The following is an 18,574-nucleotide window of genomic DNA, read 5'->3' as shown; positions in this document are numbered from 1 at the left end:
AACTCCTGCGCTCATCCCAGCCCCTCCCTGCCGGGACAGGCACCCCAAAAACTCCTGCGCTCATCCCAGCCCCTCCCTGCCGGGACAGGCACCCCAAAAACTCCTGCGCTCATCCCAGCCCCTCCCTGCCGGGACAGGCACCCCAAAAACTCCTGCGCCCATCCCAGCCCCTCCCTGCTGTGACAGGCACCCCAAAAACTCCTGCGCTCATCCCAGCCCCTCCCTGCCGGGACAGGCACCCCACAAACTCCTGCGCTCATCCCAGCCCATCCCTGCCGGGACAGGCACCCCAAAAACTCCTGCGCTCATCCCAGCCCATCCCTGCCGGGACAGGCACCCCAAAACTCATCTCAATCCATCCCCCACCATGGCAGGGACCCCAAAACTCATCCCAATCCCCCCCTGCCATGCCAAGGACTGTGAGCACCATCCATCCCCACCCCAAAAGAAATCCTGCTGGAGGGAATTGTGTCTTGGAAGCCCAGGACAGGAAACTGCTGTAAATAAAGTGTGTGGAAAAGGAATCCTATGGCTGTGCTCAGGAAAATGCCTTTTTGTGCTTAAAAATTGATTTTAAATGGATTTAAAAATGATTTTAGATGGGGTGCCCGGCTGCTTGCAGCGCCTGGGGCAAGGCTGTGCCAGGGGGGCTGAAGGGACCAAAGCTCTCCTTGCAGGGAGGGCTGGATGTTTGTGCTCCAGGTGCTCCAGGTGTGGGTGGGATGCAGCTCCCAGGAGCTCTTTCCAAGGATCCTCTCAGGCCATCCCAGATGAGGAAACTCCCCAAGGAGTTCTCTCAGCCCCAGAACAAAGGGGAATGGGGCACTTCAGGGGGGAGAGTAAAAAGCAAGGCAGTAAAAACCTGTTCCCTGACCCCCCTTCCCCTTTGAACAGCACTGCCACCATCTCCTCTCCAAGACTCTTCATGGAGCAAATGAAACTGTTTTAGTTAGGCTTCAGAGGTATTGATGGTCCCAGCGGGGTCATAAAGGCCCAGCAGGAAATAAAGCCAGAGCTGGTAATGCCTTGGCACAGCCTGGTGCAGCCCAGGGCAGAGACCCTGCAAGGGGACACAGATCTTCAGGTGGGCAGTGGGGACAGTGCCAGAGACACCCAGCACATCCCAAGGGACACCCAGCACATCCCAGGGGACACCCAGCACTCCTCAGGGGCACCCAGCACATCCCAAGGGACACCCAGCACATCCCAGGGACACCCAGCACTCCTCAGGGGACACCCAGCACATCCCAGGGAACACCCAGCACTCCCCAGGGGACACCCAGCACATCCCAGGGGACACCCAGCACTCCTCAGGGACACCCAGCACATCCCAGGGACACCCAGCACTCCTCAGGGACACCCAGCACATCCCAAGGGACACCCAGCACTCCTCAGGGACACCCAGCACATCCCAGGGGACACCCAGCACATCCCAAGGGACACCCAGCACTCCTCAGGGACACCCAGCACTCCTCAGGGACACCCAGCACATCCCAGGGACACCCAGCACTCCTCAGGGACACCCAGCACATCCCAAGGGACACCCAGCACTCCTCAGGGACACCCAGCACATCCCAGGGGACACCCAGCACTCCCCAGGGGACACCCAGCACTCCTCAGGGGCACCCAGCACATCCCAAGGGACACCCAGCACATCCCAGGGGACACCCAGCACTCCTCAGGGGACACCCAGCACTCCCCAGGGACACCCAGCACTCCTCAGGGGACACCCAGCATATCTCAGGGGACACCCAGCACTCCTCAGGGACACCCAGCACATCTCAGGGACACCCAGCACATCCCAGGGGACACCCAGCACTCCCCAGGAGACACCCAGCACTCCTCAGGGACACCCAGCACATCCCAAGGGACACCCAGCACATCCCAGGGGACACCCAGCACATCCCAGGGACACCCAGCACTCCTCAGGGACACCCAGCACTCCCCAGGGGTGACAGCCACCTCCCCTGTCCCCTCTGGCAGCCCTGCCCTGCCTGCCCAGCTCTCCCAGCCCCAGCACTCCTGTCCCACACTGCCAGGGCACTCAGAATTGCTGTTTTTTTATCACTTTCTGTGAGAGGCCCAGGGCTGGAAATGTGGCAGAGGAGGGAGAGGGGGCACTGCCCACGGTCAGAGCTGTGGAGGGACAGCCTGGGGTGCCCTGCAGCGGGCAGGTGAGGGCAGAGGGGCAGCTCCTGCTGCTGGAGGGGCTGAGGACAGCAGCCCAAGTCCCCAACATTCCCACGGGGACCATCCCCAGGAGCTGCCTCTCCGTGCCAGAGCCAGGGCTGCACCCCAGGGCCCCTCCTGGAGCCTCCCCAGGGGCTGGGGGGAGCCCAGGCAGCTGGAAGGAAATGCTGTCCCCCCGGGCAGGCAGCTCCCCTCTCTCCTGCCCGTGCCCCTGCCTGCCTGGGCTCCATAAACACCCAGCAGTGGCACGGAGAGAGGATTTGCTGCTGGGGCTCTGTCAGCCGCAGCGGGAGCTGACTGTGCAGCTGGTAATTATGGCTCAGCAGCAGCTGGACAGCTTGAAACCCTTCTGGTGCTCTGAGATGTTCCCCCGGGGGAGCTGCAGGAGTAAAGGTTGTGCTGGTGCTGATTGCTTCCCCTCTGCAGAGAGCTGGAGACACGGATTGCTGCGCCCTGGGCTGCTCTCCTCTCTCCCAGGGCCTGTTCCTGGAAATAAAACAGCCCCTGGAATGGCAAGAAGTTGCTTCTGCAGCTCTCTGACTGCTCTGAAGGGATTCATGTGCTTATCTGCCCTCGAGCCCTTCCCCAGCAGCAAAACTCGGCTGGGGAGAGCCACGAGCCAGGCTGGGGCAGGATGGCACGGGATGGGCAGCTCTGCTTGGTGCCAAATGAGGAATCCCAAAGGCAGGGGGTGTGGGGTTTCACAAGCAGCACAGCACTGCTGGGGTTGGTGCCTTTACTGCAGCATCAGCCTCAGCACGGGCTGAGACAACTGGATGTGGCAGCAGCTCAGGCCCTGCCAGCAGCAGCCAAAGATTTCCTTGTCCAGAGCATCTGAAAAACTTTCTAGCCAGCAGCATATTGCTAAAGCTCACAGATAATTCTAACCAATCCCTAAAAGCACAGGAACCCCTGCTGCACACAGTGCTTCTATTAACAGTACCCAACACTTCATTATTGAGCTTTAAACCTTCCCTTTCTGCACTCTTAAGGTCTCAGCCCAGCCTAAAACTCAGGCTGTTGTTTCATGTCATAGTGTTTGCTGTTGTTTCATATTGCTTGCTTCACATTTATTGTTTCATACTGCTGGCTTGCTGCACTGTTGTAACTTTTCTACTTTCACACCTTGCAGCTGCAGGCAGCTCTAATTCCTCTGCTCTTTCTGCCTCCGAGGGCTGCTTTTCCCAGATTTCTGAAAGGCTTTGGCATTTCCCCCAGCAGGGCAGGCGAGGGCTCTTGGTGACCGAGTGTCCCCTGCCACAGGGTGGCCCCGTTGTGTCCCCCCCCTGGGGCTGTCCCACACCCTTGGCTGTGCCTGCTCCACAACCAACCAATCCTTTCTATTCTTTATAATTTCCCCCCCTTTTTTTGGTCACTCCAGCAGCTGCATTTTTGCAAACACCTGTGTGTGGCCCCGGAGAGAGGGGCAGCAGCTGCTGCTGCTGCTGAGAGGTGATTTCCCCCTGCTGAGCCCTCCCCTCCCTGTGCCCAGCCCATCCTCTGTGCCCTTTCAGCTCCAACCCCTGCTGTGGTTGGGGAGCTGCAGGATGCCTTTCCCTTCGAGGCTTTGTGCTTACTGCAGTGCATTTTGCCCAAACCAGGGTGGAAACTGCAGAAAGGAGACGTGAAAATGGCTGAAGGTTAAACGTGGCACAAGAGGTGAGTTAATTTTGGGTGGGGAGCTCCCGGTGTTTGTTTCCTGGAAGGGCAAATACTGAATTGTCTTCTGCATTTATTGGACCCAGGGCTGGTTGTGTGAATCCAGCTGTGCCTTTGAGCCCCAGCCAGAGAGGGGAAAAGCCCCGAGTCTCTTTTACCAAAGCCTGGCCTAAACCTGTGGGTGGCACAGCTCTGGGCTGGGCAGCTCTGGCTCAGCTCCTGTGCTGCAGATCCCTGGGTGCCAGCCTGGAAACATGAGAGGAACGTGAGGAAAAACCATCCTGGGAAGGAGCTGAGCTCAGGACCCCTGCCCTGGGCAGGTTGGTTTCACCTCTGGGGCTGGCAGGAAGGCTTTGCAAACCACTGCAGGCTCTTCTCACCTCTTTGAACAGCTCTGAATAAAGAATTCTCCTTCTTTTTCCATTTTTTTTTTTTTTTGATAGGGAATTAATAATCAGAAATGATGTTGCCTCACCTCGCAGGTAAAGGATTTGGGAAATTGGTTTTGCATCTCACAGAAGCCCCAGGCAGCAGAGCCCCTGCTCACACAGAGCCCAGGCAGCTCAGGGGACAAAGCCACAGCAGCAGCCTGAGGTTTCCAGGGGTCCCCACAGGGTCCCCAAAGGCCAGGGGTGGGCAGGGGGAGATCTCTCTGCAGGTTTATTTTGGTTTTCTGCCCAAGCCGAGTGGAACTGGCTGCGTGCTGCCATGGAAACAGCAGCAGGGTTTGCAGCCATCTCCAGGGAGCAATGCTGGGCCTGGCTGGGGAAAATCAGCCAGAGCATCCCCTGGTGCTGGGGGCTGAGGGAGCCACGCTCAGCCAGGGCAGGCCCTTTGCCACAGGGCTGAGGGGGCACAAACACCACACACAGCACCGGGGAGCTCTGCATGGAGCAGAGCTGGTGTCAAAAAAGCAGTGTGGAAACTGCTTTTTTAGGTGCCAGCAGGGAAGACACTTCAGGGGGATCTGCAAGGGTTAACCTGGCAGCAAACATCTCATTCAGCCCAGCAGAGAGCAGAAAAATTACTCGGCTTTAATCTATTTTGTCTCCAGAAATATTCCATAAAAGAGGGGGGAAATAAATTCAGGGGGGGCCTCGTGGGCATCCTGAGAGCAGAAAAAGAGGTGAAATGAATCCTATCAATAATCCATGATGAATGATTCACTCGGCTCTCTTATTCACAGCCGCATCAGCTATCTGCATTCACAGGGAATTACACACAGCCTCATCTGCACGGGAATCCAGCACTCATCCCTGTGCTGCCAGGGGAGGGAGGGAGCTCTGCAGGACAGAAGGACAAACACCCAAGCACCCCTCAGCCCTGGGGGGGTGGCAGGAGATGGATTTCTGCTTCCCTCTTCTTTTCCTTCCAAAACTTCCTTGCTGGAGCACAGAAACAAGTGCAGATTGTTCATTAGAAATAGGATTTTAGGAAAAAAAAAACCAGTTAAAAGGATGGGAAGTTCTGTCACACTTGTGTGGCCTACAGAGAGAGATTGAGAGGACTCGGAGAGCTCTCCCAGGAGGAGTCTCCTCCTTCCATTTCTGAGGGATTGTTCAGGAGTTTCCAGCCCAGGGATTGTAAAGGTGAATTTGCCTCCAGCTCTGGCTCTCCAGGTGATGCTGACATCGTTGTCCCTTGTTCCACCTTTGGTCCTGAGGTAACAAATTTCTCCAGGGGTCACTCTGAGAGGGTCTTTCAAAATAATTCTGTGTCCCTGCAACGACAGCTGAGCCAACATTGTCTGTTGTGAACAGCGATTTTACACTGCTGAAAGTGACCCCGATGTTCTGCTTTAAAGCTGAAAGCCAGACCTGCCTTGAGCAGGGATTTAGGTTTGTGTCTGCAGGCAGAGCCGTGAATGACCTGTGGGGTCGGGTCAGGTGCTCTGCAGCCAGGGAGGGCAGGGCTGGATTTTTAAAAAACCTGTCGGTTTGGGAATCACCAGGGTGACCTTCCTCTCCCTGGCCATTCAGTTTGGAGCTGGTCCCCACCTCGGCTTGGCTGAGGAGTGTGGGAATGTGCATTCCTGGCAATCCCGAGAGTTCTGGGCGTGAGTGATGTGAGGAGAGGAGGTGGTGACAACAGAGAGACAGAATTCCGTGTAAGGACAAGCATCAACCCAGCTGGCGCTGGAAATCAGCTGCAGAGCAGAATTTTTTCTCCTGCCTCTCCTCTGATGTCCCTCAGAAAATCCAAGCCTGGGGAATCCCAGGAATTCAGCTGCTGCATCCCGATTTTCCAGCCTAGCTCTGGGTGCCAATTGCTGCTGCATCCCAGGATTAGCGGGGGATCCTCGGAGAGGGAGGGCAAAGCTTGCATTTCAAAAGGAACAGAAGGAAACTTCTTCCCCGGGGGAGTGGGAGGCTGCGTGATCCAGCAGTGGGTAAAACCCTCGGAAAATCAATGTATTTTGTCTCCCTTCTGGATAGAATCCCTCCCGCGTGGGCCAGGAGAGCAGGGCTGCTCAGAGGGAGCCCACCCAGGGCTGCTCTCCCTGTTTTTCTGCGTTCCTGTCCCTCCCTGCTCCTGGGGGGCAGCGGGGAGGATCCAGGGCAGCGATGGAGCTGCACCTGCAGCAGCAGCAGAGGATTCCTCTGCAGAGTGGCTGTGATTCAGTCCCGATGAATCACTCAGCCACTCTCCTTCCCAACCAGATCTTGGGATTCATCATTGCTACAGCAGGAGGAGGGGAGGAAAAACAGGGGAAAAAAAACCCCAAAAACCTCCCAAACTCCAGTGCTTTATCTCCCTCTCTAATACTTTCTAATTTTCCTGTTTCAAAATTTAAATCCATTTTTTTTAGGCATGCCATTGAGGTGGAATAAACTTTTGCCAGTCCTGGAGAGGAAGCTGCGTTGAGAGGGGGTGGGATGGACCCTGGGGACAGCACTGGGGACAGCATGGTTCACACCAGCCAGGGGTGGAGGGGCTTGGGCTCTGCCTTCTCCAGGCCCCAAACCCTCCCCTGAGCAGCTTCACCCCTGCCCAGGGCCCTCAGCCCACCCAGGCATTGATAGGAGAGCACACAAACCCACTCTGCCTCAGTTCTCCCCTCCTGCAAACTCGGCGTGGGCTCAGCTCAGGGCTCCACACTCTCATTTTTCCCTTTTGTGCCATTTTTTCCCTTTTGTGCCATTTTTTCCCTTTAGGGCTGGGAACTCCTTGGGAGGCAGGTGAGGAGCTGCTCTGAGCACTCAGGTCTTGCCAGGAAGAATTGTTTGCTCCATGAAGAATTTATACATCAATTCAGCATTAAAGCTAGGGGCTGCACTAGTGAGTAGCTACCACTGGTGTCTACTGTGAGTAAATAGGAATAATGTCACATCAGTACCATGGAGAGGAAAACGCAGGCAAACCAAAATTGTTTCAGGAACTCTTTAACAGCTCCACCCAGACCAGCTTCATTTACTTTGGTTTTGGTCCTTTGAATCTGCGAAAATCCACACTGTGACAGGGTGTTTCTTCATGGATTGGATGGGGTTTACTTTTGTTAATGTTATTCTTTCTCTGTCTTTCAGTTTCTATAGTGATGGACAAACACATGCAGCACACACTCCTGGGTGGTGTTTGCTGCACTGCCCTGAAAATAACACCACATTTTTGAGAAATCCATTGAAAAATCTTTGCCAAAACCCCCCAGATCTTAAAAAAACGAGTCCTATCAAACAAACTGATAATGTGTTTAATACGCATTTACTTTTTTTGATGTATTTTGTCAGCAAGCAGCAGGTATTGCACTTGTGTGGGTGCTCTGGTTTCTCCTGCATCCACACACAAGTGGAGATGTCCCTTTTCCAGGGGCAAGGACCTCAGCTGTGGTTAAAGGGCACGGAAATGCTCTAAAAAAAAATAAATTACATCTCTGACCCTGAGTGTGCTCTGGATCCTTCTGTGAACGCAGTGACCCAGTGATCTCTGAGAAATCCCAGCCCTGCAGTGACTGTACAAAGGCCCTGCAGCCTGAACCCCCAAACCCCGAGGTGCAGCTCCAGTGAAAGGTGAAGGTGCCACACCTGGAGAAGGAGCTGCCCAGGTCCTGGCTTGATGCCGGGTTTATTTCAATGGGGATTTCAAAAGCTCAGCTGATGAGCTCTTTGTGGTGTCCTGCTCTGCCAAGACGGAGCTTTGTTAAGGGTGTCAGGGCCAGATTTCAGCTGCCAAAGCTCCGATAATGTCAGAGGAGCTGGACTGATGCTGCAGTGAAATGCCGTGCACTCGTGCTTGGAAATACCGCCCATTTTCTGTTTGTTTTGAGAAATCCACTGAAAGATCTTTGCCAAAACCCCTCAGATCTTTAAGAAGCGGTTCCAATCGAGCAAGTTACAGTGAGATGGGCTTGCTCCACTTCTCTTCTGCACACGAGCAACCAAACCAAACCAAACCGCCGGTCCCTGGAGGCGCTCCGAGAGCGAGGGAGAAGCATCGGCGAGAATCGCGCGGATAACGGGAGAGCTGCCCTGCCCACCGCGCTCGCACGGCTCCGGGCTCTGGGGGGGACGGCCCCGGGCTCTGGGGGGGACGGCCCCGCTTTCCCCGGCGGGGCGGGGACGGGGCCGGGCAGCCCCGCTCTCCGTGCGGGGCGCGCCGGGGGCGGCGCTGCCCGCGGAGCCCGGGGCGGGAGAGGGAGACCGCATCCGCACCTGGGGAGGAGAGAGACCGCAACCACACCTGGGGCGGGAGAGGGAGACCGCAACCGCACCTGGGGTGGAGAGAGACCGCATCCGCACCTGGGGCAGGGGAGAGAGACCGCATCCGCACCTGGGGAGGAGAGAGAGACCGCAACAGCACCTGGGGCGGGAGAGGGAGACCGCAACAGCACCTGGGGAGGAGAGAGACCGCAACCACACCTGGGGTGGAGAGAGAGACCGCAACCGCACCTGGGGCGGGAGAGAGACCGCAACCGCACTTGAGGGAGGAGAGAGCCCGGATCCACACCTGGGGCAGGAGAGAGAGCCCGCATCCGCACCTGAGGGAGGAGAGAGCCCGCAACCACAGCTGGGGCAGGGGAGAGAGACCGCAACCGCACCTGGGAGAGGAGAGAGAGCCCGCATCTGCACCTGAGGGAGGAGAGAGCCCGCATCCGCACCTGGGGCGGGAGAGAGACCGCAACCACACCTGGGGAGGAGAGAGCCCGCATCCGCACCTGGGGCAGAACAGAGCCCGGATCCGCACCTGGGGCAGGACAGAGCCCGCATCCGCACCTGGGGGAGGAGAGAGCCCGCATTCACACCTGGGGCGGGAGAGACTGCAACCACAGCTGGAGCAGGACAGAGCCCGCATCCGCACCTGGCGCGGGAGAGTAGCCCCGCATCCGCACCGGGGGCAGGACAGAGCCCACATTCGCGCTGGGCAGCGCCCGCAGCCGCCCTGCTCCGTCTCCAGCATGAGCGGCCGCGCCGGGGGAGCCGCGGGGCTCTGCCCCGGCCACGGTGAGCAGCGGGCGGGGATGGGGGAAACCCGCTCCGGGAGCGGCTGTTCCCGGGGAGAGCCCCTCGGCAGCGCGGGGGGGATGCGGGCGGGGATGCGGCTGCCGTGCCGGGTGTCACCCACCGTGTGCGGTGCCCGGTGTCCCCAGGGTGCGGTGCCGGACATCCCCCGGGTTCGGTGCTGAGTGTCCCCCCAGGGTGCGGTACCCCGTGTCCCCCACCATGTGCGGTGCTCTGTGTCCCTCGTGTGCCGTGCCCGGTGTCCCCTGTGTGCCGTGCCCGGTGTCCCGCGGGTTCGGGCAGAGCCCCGGGCGCTGGCAGCGAGCAGGGATGAGCGGCTCCCTGGCCAGCGGAGCGCTGGAATGGGCAGCACCGAGCCGCAGGACAAAGGGGAGCGAGGATGGCACAGGGCAGGAGCCCCTGGCACGGGGCACGGCCGGGCGGGGAGGCTCGGCGGGCTCTGCGCGGGTGGGAAACCTCGCTGAAGCGAGCACGAATGGCTGTCCCCGGAGGGTTGTGGCGCTTGGGGACACGGTTCAGGGTGGCCTTGGCGGTGCTGGGGGAGCGGCTGCAGCCGAGCACCTCAGAGGGGTTTTCCAGCCTGAACAATTGTGCGATTCTGTGGGGAAGAAGGTGTTTTCCAGGACTGGGCAGCTCTGTGCCAGGGTCCAGAGTGCAAAGGCTCGGCTCACGCTGGGGCTCCCCCAGCTCTGCCTCCGTTCCGAGCTCGTGGCGCTGAGGCTGGAGCATTTCCTTGCTGCTGAAGCTTGCTCGGAACTACTCCGGGGTGAGGGAGGCTCCAGGAGTCCTGCCCAAGGCCGATGCTTTGATTCAGGTGCTGGGAGTGCAGCCGGTTTGTGGCTCCCACTCGGGGACAGACAGAGCTGTGTCACTTGTGTCACTCCCTCAAGCCCTGGGCATCTCCCCTGGCTCCAAAACAAACTTCACCCTCAGAAACTTGATAGAAGGGTGAGTAACTAAAACATTACCCAGCTGCAAGTTTGTGCTGCTTGAGGGCATCGAGGAGGGAGCCAAGCCCTGGTTTGCCAGCTTCAGAGCCTGGCATGTGCCCTGAAATGTGTGATGCCATCGTGACTTCATTTCTTCTTAAAACCAAAATGTGTTTCTTGAAGGAGGAGGGTTTTTCTCTGTCCCCTTTTACTGCAGTTGGGTGGTTTTGCTTGGCAAAGGCAGGGTGGGGCTTTTTAGGAGATCGTTTGGATTTTGTGTGTGTAGCAGAGGGTGTGGATGGCCTGGCTGAGGTCACTGTCCAGGGGTGTGCAGCAGGTGTGCCCAGGAACCAGGGAGCATTCCCACCAGGAATGGGGACTGCTGAGATGGGCTGGGAGCAGCAGCGCCTTCCTCCCCTCTGAGATCTCCCTCTGCCTCTTCCCTGACCTTGGCTCTGGCAGTGCTGTCCAACAACGCCGTTAAAGAACAAACATGAGTCAGGCTGGGTTTGCTGAGGTAATAACTCCTTCCACACCGAGGTGTGTTTGTCTTATTTCCTCAAGCAGGCTCTGTCTGGGGACAGACAGAAATAGTTGAGTTTGCCCAGGACTTTGTAAACACTGATTTAAAAGTAAGAGTGCTCTGACTGAGCCTGTTGGCTCATTCTAGGAAGTCTCCAAATCGTACATTCAGCTCCTCTGTGCCAACTGTGCTCCTGCAAGTGCCAGCAGTGCTCCTGCCTCTCCCCCTCCTCCTCCTCATCTCCATCCTCTGGAGCCAGCTGGCATGCCTCGAGTTTTCCACGTTTGCTCCCCTTTTCCAGGTATTCCGGGAAGTCCCAGGCAGGACAAAGAGCAAGGGACAGGTGCCAGCCAGCACGGGCTGAGCCCTTGGGGCTGGAAATCCCTGGAACCTGTGGAAGGAGCTTCCAGGGGAACTCAGGGGAGATGCAGCTGGATGTGGGGTGGAGGATGCAGGAACCTGGTGGGAGTGGGGCTGAAGGGGAGCTGGGAATTTGAGGACAGCTCTGTCCTGCTTTCCACTCTCCTCTGCTCCTGCAGACAAGGAGGGGACAGGGTGAGGAGCCCAGTGTCCTCGGTGGGGACAGAGCCCCTGTGGGCTGTGCTTGCTGCAGGAGCAGCGGGAGGGGGTGGCAGGAGTGCCAGGAGGGGGTGAGAGGCAGCACCTTGCCCTGCACATCCCACGGTGACACTGCACCCCTGGAGATGCTCCCTGAGCGTGTTTGAGGGAAGAGCAGAAGAGAGCCACCCCAAGACCTGCTGCTGTGCAGGGAGGGGAGGCAGGATTGCCCCCGGGTGGGTTTGTTCACAGAGGGAAAATGGAAATAATCTGTCCTTCCACTGAGGAGCCCCCCTGGCTTCAGCTGCCTGGGCATCCACAAGGACTCGGGCTGGGTCGGGTTGGATCAGCAGGAATTTCCCCATGGAAAGGGTGCCCAGGCACTGGAACTGCCCAGGGAGGTTTGGATCCCCATCCCTGGAGATGTCACCTGGAGGTGGCACTGGGGGCTCTGGGCTGGGGACAGGGTGGGATGGGGCACTGGATGGGCTGGGAGGGCTTTTCCAAATGATTCTGGGATTCTGTGGCTGCAGTGAATGTTGGTGTCAATCCTGAGAACACCGTGGCTAAAATCTGGGGGGACAGTGCCAAGTTTTGGGGTTAAAGGAAATCTCTCATGGGAACACTTCTAATTAAAATCCACTTAGGGCTTCCCTGCCCATTTGCAGAGCAAGGCACTGATGAGTGTCAGGTTGGAGATGTCCCCTGTTCTGACCTTGTCATTCCTGTCCCTCATTCCTTAGGGAGTCTCTGAAAAAACCTCTTTCTAAAAAGAGCAATACCCGATTAAATGGTGCCAATGTTTCTTTGTAAACCCGGGATCCCTGAGGAAGCAGAGTGTGAAGAATTCATTGTGGTGCAGGGAAGGGGGAAAGAGCTTCGTGGCTTTTGCATGTAACTCCTTGCACTTCTGTTTCCTGGCATTCCCTGGTGCATTTTTGGTGGGACTACCTTTATAACATTATTATTTGTCAGGGAGACATTTGCCTCAGCTGGGGCAGAGGGTGGGAGAGGGATGATCCATGTTCTCGTTCCCTCAGCTAACGCCAATCCAAGCCCAGGATTTGCAAAGCAGCCGACTTTAATCTGGCCTTGCTGTGTAATTCCATTAGACTCATTTCTATTAGAGCCCATAATGTGATCCAGGCCCCCTCAGCCCCGGGGAGTGGCTGCAGGGAGAGACACAGGGCCTGGGGGAGAGCAAACTGCTCTGCAGGAGCACGAACGGAGCTTGGGCAATTTGATGTGATTAGGGAAACAATTAGAGAAGATCGCTGGAGGTGCAGTGCCCTGGGGCTCCTGAGGAGATGCTGCTGGGTGCCAGCTGCTCTGGAGAGTCACCCTGGGCACAGGGTCCTGTCCCCAGCCTGGCGCGGGGAGATGGGCGTGAAAAGCCCCTCTCAGCCCCTCTCTGGGTGATGTTGGATGATTTTGCCCTGTCCTGTTTTTGTCCTGGCTGGTTTTGCAGCAGGAGGGTTTGGTTATTCCCAGCTGGCTTTGCAGAGCAGTGCCTGGGTTTGGCTGGCAGCAGGGGCTGGAGCTGTTCCTGCACCAGGCAGAGCAGGGAGATCATTCTCCTGCTCTGGCTCTGTGTTTCCCCGAGCTGAGGCAGCAGTGCAGAGCCCTGCCTTCAGGGACTCTCATCCCCACTCCTCCCCTGCCCTCATCTCCAAAGGCTCCCACCCACAGGTTTGTTTGGCATCAGGGAGCTTTGCTCAGAGCCAACACCTCAGAGAATGGGGTCTGGGAGACCCCATCCCATCAATCCCATCCCAATCCCATCCCATCAATCCCATCCCATCCCATCCCATCCCATCCCATCCCATCCCATCCCATCCCATCCCATCCCAATCCCATCAATCCCATCAATCCCATCCCATTCCCATCCCATTCCCATCCCATCCCAATCTCATCCCAATCCCATCCCATCCCATCAATCCCATCCCATCCCATCCCATCCCATCCCATCAATCCCATCCCATCCCATCCCAATCCCATCCCAATCCCAATCCCATCCCATCTGCAGCCAGGCTCCCCTGCCCAGCCCAGTCCCCAAACCCTCTCCTCTCTGCTCTCTGTGCTGTGCCCACACCTTCCCGAGGCTTCCACCTTGGTGCTTGGGGGTCCTGAAAAGCACAAAAATCCCACATCATCCCTGCCAGCAGCTGAGGTGCTCTCAGAGCACCCATGGAAGGCCCAACCCCCTTCCCCAGGTGCAGAAGGGGTGCTCTGGTGTCATGAATCCCCATTTTGGGGTGTGCCAGGGCTGCTGTTCCATCGGGAATGTCACAATTAAACCTTCCTCAGAGGTCTCCCCGAGAGGACTCGAGGGGTGCAGCTGCAGCTCAGCATCCAGCACAGGAGCTCCTCCCTGCTCATCGCCCCAGAGGCTCTTCTGAGGTGTCCTGGCTCTTCTGGGGCTCCTCAGCTCAGCCACAGGGGCTGGGCTGGGCCCTGGTGGGGAAATGATTGAGGGGAGAGCCAGGCTGGATCCACAGGGACCAGAAAAGCTTGAGGAGGGTGTTTGGGGTGATCTGGCTCTTTATGGCTGCTCTGACATCCCTGAGGCCAAGGCTGCCCCCATTGAAGCCCCTCTCAGAGCTCTGTCTGGCAGAACTCAAGGCTGCAGCTGATTTTAGATTTGCCAAGGCAGTGGAACATGTTTTTTCTTCATGGGCCCTCCATGGGATTGTTACAAAAACATGTTTTCCCTAACAGGAGAAACTGCCAAGCAGAATTTTTATCATTCAGCAGAGAAGGGCAAAAGGGAAATAAAATAGAAACCCAAACCCAGTCAACACTGTCCCCAGAAAAAGAAGGGAAAGTTGCAGCAATGAATATAAATTAGGAATTAGAACATGTAGGTGTCTGATAAGGGAGGCCAAAGGAATCTGAAATAGCAATGAGCAGGGGGTTAAGGATGAAGGTAAAGCATCTTCCAAGAACAGCAAGAACCACCAGAATGTTGTGTCAGTAACCTTGCTGGGCTGAAATGGTCAGAACAGGGGAAGACAGAGCTTGAACCCTCCAAGGAACAAAATCTGCTGAGCTATCACCAAACTGCAGGTGAGAGACAGCACTGGGCAGGGGGCAGAGGGGGAATCTGACAGCAGAACAGGTCCTGGGGCAGGGGCAGCACCCAGAGCCCAGGCTGCTTGGGAAAGGAAGGGAATGATGTTCCCTCTCCCTTGTGCTGGGGAAAATGAAGGGAATGAAGTTCCCTTTCCTTTCTGCTGTGGGAAATGAAGGGAATGAAGTTCCCTCTCCCTTCTCAGGGGACAATGAAGGGAATGAAGTTGCCTCTCCTTTCTTCTGTGGGAAATGAAGGGAATGAAATTCCCTTTCCTTTCTGGTGTGGGAAATGAAGGGAATTAAATTCCCTTTCCTTTCTGCTGTGGGAAAGGAAGGGAATGAAGTTCCCTTTCCTTTCTGCTGGGGAAATGAAGGGAATGAAGTTCCCTTTCCTTTCTGCTGTGGGAAATGAAATTCCCTTTCCCTCCTCGTCCTCTTTGCCTTCATCCCCTCCGTGTCCTTGGCTCTGCCTTCCAGGCTGTGCTGCACAGGCACCCACAGGCACAGGAGATTGAGCTCTGCACTCCCAAAACCTCCCAGTGGGAGCCAGGCTGGACAGCCCAGCCTGCTCTGCAGCCCAGGGCCAGCAGGGAAGTGCAGAGCAAGCACCTCCTTGCTGGTCTGGGTCTAGGAGCCTCCCTGGTCAGCAGAAAATCATGGAGCTGATAAAAACTAATTGCAAAGATGCCTTTTATGAGCGCCTCGTTTTCCACGGGCTCTGCTTGGCTGAGCTGTTTTATTGATCAGATCCCTTCTATTACAGCTCAGGGAGGAAAACAAGCAGCCCTTCTGCACTTGTGTTTGCTTTTAATAAAATACAGCAGAACTTGCTGGGGGATGATGATTAAAGCACAACCAGGGAATTGGGAGCTGGAGGAAGAAGGGATTTCCTTCTGCCTGTGCAGCTCAGGATTTTCCTGCTCCACGGAAGAGCCATTTACCATGGAAATGCTAAATGGGAGGAGAAATCTGGGTTGTTCACCTGTGGGGGACAGTCTGGGGTGAGGTCAGGGCAGTGTGAGCACAAATATCTGGGAGAGGGGAAACTGTGAGCTCAGAGATGAAAAGCTTGGAGCAGAGGAAGGGTTTCCAGCAGCCAGGAGCTCCTGTGCCTGGAATTCTGGCCGTGAGGAAGGGCTGTGAGCACAGCCCACTGTTTGTTATTAGCGATCAGGCCACTGGTGGCAGCAGATTAATTCTGGATTAAGGTTTCTCTGTGGCTCATCCCTGGTTGTGTGCATCCCAAGGGCTCCCTGCCCTCCCCTCCTCTCCCTGGCAGAGGAGCTGAGGTCTTCTGGCCCTGCAGTGCTTCCCAGGCAATTCCTTTCTATTCCACACCCTCCTTTTAGCAAACTTCTGATCCCTCTCTGCTTGCCCAGACATTTATTGTTCCAGCTTTTGTTTATTTAAAAAAAAAAAAAAACACAAAAAAAAAAAGAATCAGCAACGAGAGCCCAGATCAAGGATCCAAAAATAGGCAACCCAGGAGAGACTGAAAGCTCCAGTCTTGGCTCGTGGAAGCATTTTTAGGGGATGAGCACCTAACAAACCCCAGCTTTGGGTTTGTTAGGTGCTCATCAGCAGAAGGAGCAGCCTGGGGAGAGGTGGCTGTGGGGTGGCCCTGCAGCAGGACCCACTGCCAGGATCCCCCAGCAGCCAGGGGAACCTGCAGGGACAGGTCTGCATCCCCCAGGTGCAGATGGGACACGCCAGGAGCTGGGATTTGCCTCCTCTCAGCCTCGGGTGGGACCTGCCTGATCCCACAGCTCCTGAGGGAGCAGGGAGGAGCAGGGTCAGTGCAAAACCCCTTCAGCCTCCTGAGGCTTTCTCTGGGGCTCTGTGCTCATCCCTGGCTGTCTGCTGGGAAGGATCTTCCCGAGGAAATCCATGGAGCTGCTGAGGATGAGCTGTGCCAAGGCAGGAGTCACTGACTGCTTGTCACTGACTGCACAAGGAGAGGATGGAGAAAAGGCCAAGAGGAGTGGGAAAAGCTGGGAGAATTGGGATTGCTCAGCCTGGAGGAGAAGCTGTTCCCTGGCACAGGTGCCCAGAGCAGCTGGGGCTGCCCCTGCATCCCTGGCAGTGCCCAGGCCAGGCTGGACACTGGGGTTGGGACAGTGGAAGTGTCCCTGCCATGGCAGGGTGGCACTGGCTGGCCTTTAGGTCCCTTCCAACCCAAACCATGCTGGGATTCCATGATCAGTAAGGGAGGTGCTGCATGGAAAAGGACCTGGAGGTGACAGCCAGAGAACAGGGAATCCCCAAACCCCCCAGCTGGTGCAAAGCCTGCAGCGGTGCTCACCAGAGGTGGGATGTGGAGAGCAGGGAAGGAATCCTTCCCCCAGTGCTCTCCTCAGGTTTGCACTTCAGGAAAGGCACGGGAGGGATCTGGGAGCTCTCAGGAAGGAGCAGAGCTGGGGCAGGGGCTCTGGGTCAGGGCCAGCCCAGCCAGGGCTGTCCTGGGGCTGCTGGGCAGATGCAGCAGAGTCTGCAGCACGAGGAATCTACAAACTCCCAGTGGCAGCAATGAAATGCAGCAAGGAAGATTTAGGAGAGAACCTCTAAAAGTCCCTGCATGTGCTTCCCTGGGAGCCTGCATAACGAGGATGTGGAGCCTCCATCTCCAAGTGTCACCCACAGCAGGTTGAAGTATAGCTGCCTCTGCTGGAACTGCTCCTCAGGGTCCCTCCCAGGGTCCCTCCCTCCACCTGATTCCTCTCTCCACGGCCTCAGAATCTGCTTTACAAAAGCCTGGAAAGAAACACAGAGCTGAAACAACTGCGTGATGGATTTTCTTGGTAGTGAGTTGGTTTTTTAAGTGACAAATGGGAGCTTCCTGTTGGAAAAGGCTGATTGCAGTGCAGTGTGACCTGCTGTGGAGAAGCCAGGATCACAGAGAGAAGCTGTGTGCTGCATCTGCTCACTTGGTGCTGCCCTGAGCTTTTATTGGGTCTGCAAAGGTGGTGCTGGCAGAAGATTTTGGTGCCCTTTTCTCTTCGGATGTTCCCCCTCCAGATCAAAAGCCTGATCAAACACAATAAACCAAAGGTGCAGATAACAGGGCAGGAGATTGTGTCAGCTCAGGGCTTCCTGCTTCCCTGTTCAGAGCCCTGGTTGTGCTGACTGCCTGTGAAAGGCGTGACGTTAGCAGAGGCTCTCCTTCCCCCTTCCTGGGTGCTCCAGGATGAATCCCCAGCATCTCCAGGCGTCCCAGCAGCTCCCCCACCCCTGGAGGCAGGGACAGGGCCAGGCTTGGCACGGACAGGGTTCATCTGGAGGGACTTCTACAGGAATGCCAGGACACAGGGAATGGCTTCAGCTGGCAGAGAGTGGGTTTAGGTGGGATGCAGGGAGGAAATTCCTCCCTGGGAGGGTGCCCCGAGCAGCTGGGGCTGCCCCTGGATCCCTGGCAGTGCCCAAGGCCAGGCTGGATGGGTTTGGATCACCCTGGGGCAGTGGAAGGTGTCCCTGCCATGGCAGGGTGGAATAGATGAGTTTTGAGGTCCTTCCAGCCCAAACCATCCCACGTTTCTGTGGTTTGGGCTGGTTCTTTTCACAGCAGGCTCCTCCTCACCCTGTGCTCAGCTGGCTCCAGCCCCAGGGCAGTGGGAGCCACTGGGGGCACTGGGGCTGCACTGCTCGTGGCATTCCTTCCTCCAAAACAAGCGCCATGGTAAATTAGTTTGCACTCTCTGTCTCCCCGAGAGATGGGTTTATTTTTTATGGCACTAAGTAAGGGTTTGTGAGAGCACATCTCTATTTCTGTCCCGAGCAGCTCATGTGCAGAGTCAGGGTTTGGGTACTCACCAGGCACTCTCTGCTCATTGTGATGTCTCCACACTTCTCCCTCCTCCCTCACTCCCAAAGCAATTAACAGGAAATTCAGCTGCTGCCTGAATGGACACATTTCCAGCAATCTTCCTTAATTCTTTATTTACTGGAAAATGAGCGGGGCGAAAACTGCAACGTCAGTTCCTCCTCTGAGGCTGGAGCTGCTCCTGCTCCCACCCAGCCTCTCCCCATCCCAATCCCTGAGTGATGAAGAGCAGGGTGGGGGGATCTGACTGCTGAATTCCTGGAGGGAGCAGCTCCCAGCAAAGCTGAGCTGCTCAGGCAGAGCTCGGGGCCGGGTGTCCCTCCCTGCCCTGACACTGATTTGTGCTCAGCCGCTCAAACTCCACTCCTGATGG

The 18,574-nt window shown here is 56.8% G+C and overlaps 1 protein-coding gene and 1 long non-coding RNA gene across 6 annotated transcripts in view; both read left to right on the top strand.

Annotated features, from left to right (window-relative positions):
• Window positions 1–3,167: 3,167 nt before the first annotated feature.
• LOC135280263 (uncharacterized) lies at window positions 3,168–7,709 on the top strand. 2 transcript variants are annotated; one of them, XR_010347293.1, is made up of 3 exons: window positions 3,172–3,849; window positions 4,293–4,331; window positions 5,036–6,996. It is a non-coding gene; the product is annotated as an uncharacterized LOC135280263 (long non-coding RNA). The 2 variants fall into 2 exon arrangements; XR_010347292.1 differs by lacking the exons at window positions 4,293–4,331; window positions 5,036–6,996 and adding an exon at window positions 7,005–7,709 and having other exon boundaries at window positions 3,168–3,849.
• Window positions 7,710–8,997: 1,288 nt separating this feature from the next.
• The window catches only part of HTR4 (5-hydroxytryptamine receptor 4), a 67,474-nt gene continuing 57,897 nt past the window's right edge, over window positions 8,998–18,574 (top strand). For 2 of the 4 annotated variants that reach the window (XR_010347289.1, XM_064388059.1), the window contains exon 1: window positions 8,998–9,284. The gene's annotated coding sequence lies outside the window, so the exon portion shown is untranslated. The remainder of the gene's footprint in view (window positions 9,285–18,574) is intronic. The other 2 variants (XM_064388058.1, XR_010347290.1) reach the window with 2 other exon arrangements.

This window comes from Passer domesticus, chromosome 13 (genome assembly GCF_036417665.1).
Source record: "Passer domesticus isolate bPasDom1 chromosome 13, bPasDom1.hap1, whole genome shotgun sequence".
In the NCBI taxonomy this organism is placed as follows: Eukaryota; Metazoa; Chordata; class Aves; order Passeriformes; family Passeridae; genus Passer; species Passer domesticus.
The sequence above is the reverse complement of the archived record's forward strand: the minus strand, read 5'-3'. Positions and strand labels throughout refer to the sequence as shown.